At 38.9% G+C, this 10,112-nt stretch overlaps 1 long non-coding RNA gene across 1 annotated transcript; it reads right to left on the bottom strand.

The window, feature by feature from the left end:
• Positions 1 to 6,985: 6,985 nt before the first annotated feature.
• Positions 6,986 to 7,845, bottom strand: LOC143742535 (uncharacterized). The gene is made up of 3 exons (XR_013205449.1): positions 7,504 to 7,845; positions 7,265 to 7,355; positions 6,986 to 7,104 (listed from the first exon to the last, which is right to left on the bottom strand). It is a non-coding gene; the product is annotated as an uncharacterized LOC143742535 (long non-coding RNA).
• Positions 7,846 to 10,112: the final 2,267 nt, after the last annotated feature.

The following is a 10,112-nucleotide window of genomic DNA, read 5'->3' as shown; positions in this document are numbered from 1 at the left end:
GCAGACACCTTTCCTGGTCTCTTTCGGCCTTGGGCAGAAGGTGGGATCAGATGCAACAGCAGTAGTATAGAAGAGAGGTCAGTGTCCCAAACTGTTTAGAATTAATTATGTTAGCAAAACCTCATCAATTATGAAAATTGACACTAAAGAATAAATATTAAAAACATTTATGGGAACTAAATAAATAAAATGCACTGCCAGGCCAAAAAAAAAAAAAGGTCGCTGTTTGGATTTAAAAAGTCTATGATTGGATCATCATTGCAGTGATTATGTTTCTATCATGTTATGTGTTTGGGAACAGTTCTTTTAAACCATAATTGGAGTGTGTAGCTTTTCATTTCTTAAACAACAATGTAGGAAGACATATCATGGCTAACTATTCTAATCTAACTTCCAAACTATTCTTTCACAATTTGAGCCTGATGAATCTTCACATTGTCAATCCTGGATTATGGCCATGATGTGCCTTCATAATTGTTTAGGAATGAAAAGCTACACACTCCATCACTTATGGTTTAAATAACTGTCCCCAAACATATAACATGATACAAAAATAATCACTGCAATGATGATCCAATAATACTCTTAATCATTTGACTATCTAAATCCCAACAGCGACCTTTTTTTGGCCAGGCAGTGTTTTAAATGAATATTACTAAAATGACCTAAGTATTAAATTAATCTTAAATATCTTAGCAAAATTAACACCCTCTTCTGAGTCATCAGATGGAGATTCAGCTGCTAGCAGGAGTTCTCCAACATCACTGGTGGTTGGAAGCTTATTGCACTGCTGAATCACTTTTTTCTTGAATGCAGTCGTCCACTTCTCCAGTAGCTTGCCTGACACTCCTTCTCCAAACATCAGAACAAAGTCTTGCTCAATCTAAGAAGGGGAATCATTATTAGATGTAAACCCTGAACATACTAATTTTTAGAAAACAGCCATGCATTTTTAAAAATCCTTAAATCTTGGATTATAAAGACTTTACTTACCAAGCCTTTAACGTCTTTGAAACGTGGAAAGACTGTCAAAATATCACTTGACTGCATAGGGTCAAGAACCATGTTGCGGCGATAGTCAAATGTCAATTTCATCTTCTTCTTGACTGCGTCCTCATCAGCAGAATGGTTCATGAATGCAATTGCTTCCTTGCATTCATCCTCACTCAAGACAGTCTCCGGAGTAAACTCTGACTCCCGTCTTACAGTTGGTCCACCAGACATCCCCTCAACAGACAATCCTTGTCCTGATGAATAAAGCATTTTAGAACCTTCAACACTGCGTAAAGATGATAACTATATAGAGTTCATACTAAAAAATAAAAAAAAGGTAAAAGAGGCTCATCTTTATACAAATTAAAATGTCAGTTAAGGCAACTCAATAGCAACAAAACTTCAAAACTGTGATAGATGGCACAATGAGCTATGAAAAAAAAGTAAAAAAAGGTGATTTCTGAATTTCATTCTGTACCATCAAATGATGCTCTTCGTTCTCTTTGTATAGTTTTGATTCTCCATGCCAAGTACCCAGTGCCACTCTCACCATCATAGTAATGCTCCTTAGAAAGACAAAAATACATAAAGAGAAAAAAAGTCTTAATTCAAGAGCAAAATACATCACCTGTATTGTGTGTGATCATCAGCATTTAAGACATGTGAACACAAAATAAAAATAACAAAATGGTGTGATACTTACGTAGCCTTTTTTGGACAAGGGGTCACTGAGGTAAGGGAACAAAGACACAATTCCTCTGGCATATTTTTCTTTAACCTGCCTTGGTGGTGATGTACTGTATAATAATAATAAATAAATATATAAATAAAATCACCTATCTTTAGCACAGGTTAAAAAAACTTTTATGGAACTACATTGAGAGATCATATATACACCAGTTAAAGATATGCAGATTACCCATTCTTTTCTGTCATGTCAGCTGCCAGGATGTTCACCATTTTCCTCCTCGTTTCATCTCCCAAAGTCTTAAATCGGTTGTATTCATTTATTATATGCTCCCCACCAGGTTTATGGACAAGAATGGATTCCACCAACTTAATAAAAAAAGGCATAAATATGGCATGTTAAAGTACAAAACATTACCTGAAACAAAATATGTAATAATAATAAAAAAAGGCTATTATTTCAGATTGATGAATTTTACAACTTCGATGCCCACCTTTTTAGCTTCATCATCTAGTCTCATTCTTTTACTTGAAGAGCTTTCTTCAATAATTACTGTATCCTGTGAGTCAGTGGAGTCAATTGATGAAGACAGGGACACATTTAACTGCACAGGAGAGGCTTGTGGAGAGGCAGATTCCAAGTCTAGTTGAATATAGGGTGGTAAAAGTCTTCATGATACTAATAAGCAAGCACTGAGAAAATTAATAGAAAGTAAATAAAAAAATATACAAACCTGCACCATGTTTTATGGTGAGAACACCAACTGAGGGATCTTTAACTATATCCTCAAAAACATCCTCATCCACCTCAGTCCCCGATTCATCAACAACCTTCACATTCTCGGGTACAGTTGGGACACCAAACTTTAAAAAAGCTGGAAATAAAATGTATGCCAATTAATGAGAAAGGGTATACATTACAAGGTTAATCAGTTACTTGTTGGTAACTCTGAACATCAGAGCAAATGTAAGATGTGACAGTATTATAAAATACAATTACCAAATACCAACCAATTAGAGATGCATCGATTGATCGGCCGGTGACCGGAATTGGCCGATTTTCACGTGATCGGCCATTTTTTCTAACCACTTTACTGCACGCAAATATTTATTTTCTATCTTTTCTTTATTAGAATGAATTATTTAATAAAATCAAATGTTTCATTGCCGATGAATCAGCCTTTTGAATTAATCTTTGGAATGAATGATTCAAGAACAAATACATTTTTCCAGTCTCTTGGTGCCACCTTGTGGCATAACCCAAGCGGCAACCTCCCCGTCTCTCTCTTGAAACCAACAAGGAAGTGAGTTAAACTGCAATTCATTGACTGGCCGCTTGAGGCTGGCTGCACAAGTGAGTCAAATCTGTATCTCCCCCATGTTAAAATTACCAACTTTACAGCAGAAAAAAACATGTTTACAGCCTGGTTCTCTATGTGGCTTTGGTCTATACAGCTAATTCTGCCTTTCATAACAACTGTGAGGGGGGTGAATTTTTTTATAACTCATCCGTTTAGTTGATTAATATTTAAAGTTCTGCATAATTGAGGGTGTGTCCACTTTTGAGTGACAGGTGGATTCCTGCTGCTGTCGTTATAGTCATCATTAGCCGTGTGTCTGCTGTCTGTTAGCCGTCACGTTACCTCAGCTAATTTATCGTATTCGGGATTATTTCATTCAATTTAATACACGCATTATACCTTTGGTCACGCCGTTGGATTCCGTCGTTGTCGAGTATGGAGAGAACAACCAGAGCTGTATTTCCAGTTGTTTTCCTCGCATGCACTAATGGATGTCTGACAATTTCGTTGCTTTTTGGAGTATACAGGCTACACTCGTTATGCGGTACCATTGCTCTTACGGAACAGATATGCTTATTTAACTTTTAAATGTTAAATAAAAAGTACCATGAGATGAAATCCTGCAGGTGTCAGTGCTTTCTCTCCGTCCATGCAATAGATGCACACCCTTGAATGAGCGCGGATTTCTAGTGCATTTACTTTAACTTCTGAGGTAATATTTTTGGTTTAACCCATTTGAGAAATTGAGAGGCGGACAAAATCAGATTTTAAAAGCGACTGAACTGAATAAAGCTCTTTACGAACTCGACGTGCGATGCCGCGCTGACTGACATGTATGCGCATGAATCACTGTCAAACGCACAAGCTCAGAGCAATATTGTAAGTTACTGCATGATAATACATTTTTAACTAGCAGAATAATAATGCATCACGATACACATAGTCTCACTTTTAGTTACGTATTTTAATTATTATAGTATTTCGAAGGGCAAAAACATGAACTTTAACTATTGGCTTTACTTCTACATTCAGCTGTCACTTTAGCGTGAGGCCAGTAGCATAGCATTAGCACCTCAGCTCCACCCACTTCCCGCCTCTTTGCCCATTTTCTTTTATCCGGGAGTGACGAGAGATGACACGCTGCCAAGATGGCGACGGTTGGCCCCGCCCACTTTAGGCTTCAAAAACGCTCTTCAGAAACCTACGGGTGACGTCACGGACACTACGTCCATATTTTTTTACAGTCTATGGGCATAACCATGTAATTGGTACAAACTTAATTTGAAGTGTAAAGAAGGTGATTTGCTCGATTTTTATACCATGTTTATACCAGTGTTTATATCAAGACATTAAACGTTTATCCCAGTACTTCAGTGATTAATTTTAATATTTACAACACAGAAACAAGGATTCGATGGATGCGTGTTTGAAAAGACTGAATGCGTTTCACACAGCTGCTCAGAGTCAGCAGCATAAAAAACGCATATTTGAATCAAGAACATGATATTTAAACGATTTATCGCTATAAAAGTATATATTTTTCTTACCAGCAGACAAAAATTCCTTCAGGCTCAGCTCGGATATTTTAACAAATTTTTGGCCATCCCCAAGTTTCACCTTAACCAACATGCTCTGTAATAAGAAACACAGTTTTACACAAATGACAGTGAAAACGCGTTTTGTGCCTATAACAAATAAATAAGTAAATACATTCTGGTGCAACAGTTTGTATAGTCACCAGTATTTTAAACTAACGTTAGGTCTTCTTTGAATTTAAACATGGCCATTTCGACGGGCGGCTAATACATTGCAGATAATTCATCGTTTAAAAATAACAATATACAAATAATCTGTATATAACAATACCAACTGTAACCAACAGAAATACAAATTATATAAGATAATTTACATCATTCTACATTTATTAACACATTGTGACGAAAAAAATATTTCTCCATCAGATGAACTCACCGCGAAGTTGTTCCATTCGGAGTTTGAACGGATCACATTACACAAAGTTCATCAAACTACAACATATACAGTAATATTACACATTTATTCACATAAAATAGTTTTAACGTGTTACTTAAAAGAGCTTACCATTCGGTGCGATGTAGAAGAAAATGGCGACGACCACGAGGAAATTCAAGTCTGATCTGGTGAGATTGAGGGGCGGAGCTTAACAGAGTAAAGTTACCGAGACAATTTAACTCTGATAATTTTCACCAACACTAGGGGGTATCTTTCACTATTTGTTGTTAAATCAACTCCTTAAGAGTAAATGTAGTGTAACACTGATTGTTTAACACTGTTAGTTTTACTGTGTGTGATCTTCCTTGGTGGTCACAATCACCCAAGGGTCTCAGGACAGAGAATATGTGCTCTATGGAGTGGAAAAAATCATGAACAGTTTTAGATTTTGTGCTGTGCTGTGAATAAGATTTTTTCTCCCTTTTCTATTGTAATTTATGCTCTTTTACCTAGTGTGTTCGGTGGATCCACACCCCAGCCGGCTCCATGATGCTCTGCCTGAGAGACGCCCACTGGAGCTGAGGAAGGTGGAGTAGGTAAGATTCACTTGTTAAATTTGCAAAATAACACACTAAGGCCTGCTTCACACTCAGTGACACATTCATTTCAGCATCTATCTTAACAAGGGTGGATAATGTTGAGTCGTCCCAGTGCCTTGAGTCTGGCTACATTTGTCCAAAAATCATTTTGCAGTTATTTTAAAGCGCATTTCAATTGCAATCTGAACTGTGATCTGTTTGCTGACTCTATTTGGGTGAGGGGTGTCAAATTGTAAAATTTACTTAAGTGAATTTATGTGCAGTAATCTTACTCTGTGTTCTTCCTCAGTTGTCCCCTGATGTTCTCAGGCCAGAAAATGTGTGCTCTATGGATTGAACAAAAATATGATGTTATTCAGTTTTATATTGCATTTAAATTCTGTGAATGTGTTTCTGATTTACTCATTGCTGATTATGCTCTTGTACCTTGTGTGTTCGGTGGATCAACACTCCAGCTGTCTCCGTAATGCTCTGCCTCAGACACACACACTGGAGCTGAGAAAGGTGGAGTGGGTAGGTTGCACTTGTAACGTGTAATTGCGACAGGGCATTACCCCATAACTTACAAACTTCAAAAAAGCATTTTCATTTGAGCATACCCAACAGCCAGATACAACTAATAATGTACCTTGAAAGCTGGGGAGACTCTCACACCAGGTCTGCTGTTGCTCTTCCGTTTCCCTTTGTTGCTGATTGACAAATACTGTTGACAGTTTATTTGGTCATTAGCAATGTTCATTTTGACATATTTGTGCAGCTGCATGTTTCAACAATTACATAGTTCCAAGGAACGGGATGAAGAACAGCTGACATACTTGTATCTTTGAGTAATCATTGTAGATTTGGATAAAAAAAATTAAAAAGAGAAAAGAGAAACTTAAGACTTACAGTTGCTTAAAGGGGTTACAGCTTTGCTCTGGAAAACCTCAGTCTGCACAACAGGACCTAATAATAAGGACATTTTGTTTATTGTAATCTGGCTGTTATGAACTTTTAATCTTACTTATTTCATCAATAATCAAATCAACCAAATTTCAAAAAATAAAAAAATAGTATAATATTGAATTTTTTTGGAACTGTCACCATTGACACATGCAGCAAAGATTGCTGAAGTCAACAGATTTTTACTAATAGACTACCAATCTCTCTGTAAAAAATAAAATAACGATGCTGCTATCTTTCTAAACCCCCTGTGTTTTGGCTCCAAATCCCAGGTCAAAATCGTAATTTTAACCCCCCTACCCCCACACACCCTCTGCAGAATCGTGTATATATATATATATATATATATATATATATATATATATATATATTTAACCTTTGGTTGAGTCGACATGGAAAGTGTATTGTTATTCATAGCATTCATTTCATTAACATTCTTTTTTTTTAAAGTTATTTTCCATTACCTTTTTTTTTTGGTGCGTTTTGGAAGTGCTGGAGGTTTCGGTGCTGGAGGAACACTTTCTTTGCCTGCAGTTTTTCTTTTTTTTAGGGGTGGTGGTTCTGGTGCCTCATCATCTGATGAGTAGATGTTATCAGAGCATGTTTTCTTTCTAGGGAAACAAAGAAAAAGTACAATTGGATGCTCTTCACTGTATAAAGTCAAAGCTACGTAAATATGCTGAATCGTCAGAAAGCTCAGAGATTTCATCAAAAATACCTTAATTATTGGATTTTCATGTGTTAAACCATTTATTTTGTCTTGTTACTTACTTGGGAATCCTTTTTCTGGCAATTTCAGGTTCTGAATTTATGTCAGATGTGTAGCTGGCCTTCCAATTCTTGGCCACATTTTGAAAAGATGCTGACAAATGAAATAAAGTTTTGGAGCTTTCACATGTTGTTTATTAGAGCTATGTGAGATCACATTTTACAGTATAGAAAAAAAAATTAAGATTCTGAACAATGAAATACAGGTATGCTGGGCAAGATCATGTATAATTTACTCTTACCTGACTCATGCAGGATTCTGGTTCTGTGACGAGTCCACCCTTTCTCTGGCTGTGGTTCCTCCATGGTTCTGACGCTCTTCAACACTCTGTCAAGGTCTTTATATGGAGGCCACCAGGAGTAGCCGTCTGCGTACCATGACTTGGCAATTGGTCCAGTTGTACCTTCTCCCTCAAACTCCACTATTAGGTACATTTTTTTTCTTTTTCTTTTTTTAAAGCCTGAAACCCATATTATTTAATTACTCCGATAAAAATGTCAACTATGTAATTCAAATGCATAAACTATGTAACAAAAAGCACTGATAAATAATTAATTTGTATGTAAAAGAGGAATTGCAACAAAATGATGTTGATATGGGACAAGAAAAATTTTGTTCTCTATTTCCTCAAACTTGCAGAACTCAACGGTTGTTGAGAGGTCGCCCACTAAATGGATGCCGAGTGTAGAGGATAGTCAAAGAAAGATTCCTGGTTGTTGAAGGTACTGTAGGCAACATAAACCTTATCCTTGAATGAAATGATGTTCTGGAGCTTAGAAGCTTTGCCGCCGATGTAGACGTGACTGTTTGCCTGGTCCAGTTTAAGAGTGTAAGGGCTTGTCCTTAACTCTTTATATTGTGTCGCCTCATGAAAGGATGCAGGTAGAGGACCATTCACATGCTGTTTTTTGAGCAGACGTGGCCTGGTTTTCTGAGGTGTTTTGCAGCTTCTTTGCATCTCTGAGAATCTTTTTATTATTTGACTCAGAGGGCATGTTGGTTTTCAGGGGCTTTAAATGTTATACTTTTAACAGGCAAATTCCCTGAACACATCCAACGCAATCTTGATCATATTCTGAATTAAGAAATCATTATAATGCAGTCAAAAGTAATTTACAGGGAACATTAATACTTGACCTTCCGAGTCTTTTGTTCATTTGTCGCGTGACAGAGGCAATGAACGGATCGTTCATGAACGACTCATCACGGCGCGGGAAAAAAACACACGTGTTGAAAGGTTGTGAGTCCTCTAACTTGGATTCTATGCCCGAGCCCGAACTTGGCCGATATTTCCCGTCACTATCCTCGGGCCGGGCTCTTGATCTATAGACGTGCACTCCCAACGCAATAGAGTGCGGCGCGGACTAGATTTGATGGCCGAGTGCGAGCGCGGGCGGTAATGCACTCACTCTGTGTGGGCGGGAGAATAAAAAGATTTGCGGGACTCCCGCAAACTAGAAATATCTATGAATAAAACATAAAAACTAATACATTTTTTTCATCTGTTGCAGAAAAGCAACAAGAACAACTAAAACAAAATAGAAACGATTTACAGGCCAGAGTTTCTATTTATAACATGTTTGCAGCGTTGAGCGATTTAGCCAATCACAGACATATGTGTTGATTTCTTGAACGCAATGACCAATCAGAAGCATTTAAGATAGACTCTCCTCACCGCTCAATTCGGACTTTTTGTTCAGTGCTGAATTCTGTAAGCTGGCAAATCCTCTAATTATAACAAACAAAGTGTAGGCTATATATTATGAAAGATTCATTGTGCAGTCAGCTTCACTGATAATAACAGAGATGTGTGAGATTGCGATGAACTGATGTCAGCTTATTAGGAGCAACAGCAACCTGTGCTTAAAAAAAAAAAATCGAGAATCGAACCGTGACCTTAGAATCGAAAATGTAATCGAATCGAGGATTTGGAGAATCGTGACACCCCTAGAGCGAACCACGGCTGTATAAAAGCCCTGACGCACTGGAAAGCCGCCGACTGGTACCAGTCAGGCGTGAGCCTGGGTGTGAACACAAGGAGAAAGATGATCACAACAGATGCCTCCAAAATAGGTTGGGGGGCCCTTACGAGGGCAGGCCTGTCTCCGGCTTTTGGTCAAACCCGGAGAAGCGCCTACACATAAACTGTCTGGAGATGAAAGCGGTCGCTTTGGCTCTCAGAGCCCTGCTTCCACATCTAAAAAACGAACACGTCCTGGTCCGAACGGACAACATGACGGTAGTGTTGTACATAAATCACCAGGGTGGACTCAGGTCGAGCTCCATGCATTCAATGGCCAGGAGACTCATCTTATGGTCCCAGCACAACTTGCGCTCGCTGAGAGCAGCGCATGTGCCAGGCGCGCTGAACCAAGGGGCAGCCATGCTATCCAGAGACTAGATTCTCCCAGGAGAATGGGCTCTCAACCCGCTGACGATTCAGTGGTTATGGAAAATCTTCGGCGAGGCGGAGGTCGACCTCTTCGCCTCCAAGGAGAATGCACACTGCCCTCTTTTCTTCACGAAAAGCACGGACGCGCTCGCCCAGAGCTGGCCGAGCCGCCCCTTATATGCTTTTCCCCCGATCGCGATGCTGCCACAGGTCATCAGTCGGGTCAGAGAGGAGAAAAACGCAGTGCTCCTGATAGCCCCACTCTGGAAGATCCAAACATGGTTTCCAGAATTGATGCAAATGCAATCTGCACCACGGCCGATTCCACTGAGGCCAGACCTCCTCAGTCCGGCCAGCGGGATGATATTTCATCCCCGCCCCGATCTGTGGGCCCTTCATGCATGGCCCCTCAACGGGTTCCCAGGAACCTCACGAGTGGAGCGCTAAAAACCATAGCT

This window comes from Siphateles boraxobius, unplaced genomic scaffold (genome assembly GCF_051911475.1).
Source record: "Siphateles boraxobius isolate OS27281-9 unplaced genomic scaffold, OSU_SipBor_1 19, whole genome shotgun sequence".
Classification (NCBI taxonomy): Eukaryota; Metazoa; Chordata; class Actinopteri; order Cypriniformes; family Leuciscidae; genus Siphateles; species Siphateles boraxobius.
The sequence above is the reverse complement of the archived record's forward strand: the minus strand, read 5'-3'. Positions and strand labels throughout refer to the sequence as shown.